Source organism: Coenobita brevimanus, chromosome 15, assembly GCF_032717465.1.
Source record: "Coenobita brevimanus isolate Jiangsu-jjx chromosome 15, ASM3271746v2, whole genome shotgun sequence".
Classification (NCBI taxonomy): Eukaryota; Metazoa; Arthropoda; class Malacostraca; order Decapoda; family Coenobitidae; genus Coenobita; species Coenobita brevimanus.
In genome coordinates, this window is record NC_136968.1 from 2,137,150 (window position 1) to 2,138,538 (window position 1,389).

A 1,389-nucleotide genomic window follows, 5' to 3' on the forward strand; every position below is an offset into this window, starting at 1 on the left:
GCCCACACGAACCATTCACTAGTAAGTTGATTGTTATTCATTCACTTTTCTTTCATTCCTAGCCCATTTTAGCCTCTATATCCGCGTCTGTCTATATCCTCCGATCTATCTTAGACCAGCAACGTTCAGCAACCACTACGCTACCTAGCAATAGCCGCAAGCAAAAGTACTTCCCTGCCAGTGTAAGGGAAAAATACTATTACCTACGGCTGAGGGTCATGTACAGATTGTATGATCAGCTAAATAGTTGTGACTGTATGAAACGGTGAGAGAGAGGTGTAATGTCAGACGATGTGTGTGCCTTCTATGTTACCTAGCCATAGTTGCTGACAAATGTGCACCGCTTCAAGCTAATGAGAGAAGAACGCTACTGTGTATCAGTGAAGAATATGTATATTCTATATGTACAACTAAAAGTAGTGTAGATCTGAAAAGGAGTGTTGTGGTTTTTGATGGCGGTGGAGGGTGTTGGCCATCACTCAACACCCCGCTGATAAGGTGGTGCCATGTCATCACCCTGGGCTAGGCCTGGTAATATCATGTTTACTGTATTCCTTTAATACTCTAATACTACCCCTTACTCCTGTAGGTAATACATCTTACGAATGCCTGTGTATTTTATAACATATAGTATAACTGACATAAATCAGTGGGCGTGTGGCTACACCCAAATATATAACCACGGTGTGGCCACACCCATGAATGTACAATCCTTAACTGTATGTAATTGTTTTGGCTGAAGGTGTGTGCAAGACCCACCACCTTCTTTGTTGTATAAGCACTCTATATACTGTTTACAAAAACAAATAATTCAAATTCTATATCCGCGTCATTCACTCTTTAATCACTCTATTTTGCCCAGCATTATGATTTTATAGAGTGCTGGATTTAGAGTTCACAGATTCAGTTTCTCGAAATCTTATCTAGGGGAGGCATTGTGTCCTGAACCTGACCTAACCTAAATTTCAAAATATAACACTACCGCTATACAAGAATTTCAAACATTTAATCCGTGAAATGAATCCGGGAATCCAAAAAATCACAATGCCGTACTTTGCTCCCTTCGTTGGCTTCCTTCACAGCTCATCCACTCCCCACTTCACCATTCATCCACCTCATCCTTCGCCCATTCTTCAACTTCTTCATTCGCTTTACCTTCACCTCATTCACTCTCTTCATATTCACCCATTTTTCATTCGATTCTTCATGCACTCCACTCTTCACCTTCTTCGTTCACTTTATCTACACCTCATTCACTCGTTTCCAATTCACTCTCTTCATTTTCACCCATTTTTCACTCATTCTTCATCCACCTCACTCTCTATCTTCTTTCTTCATCCATTCTTCATCTACCCGTCATCCACTGCCTCCTGTTCATCCACTTCATTC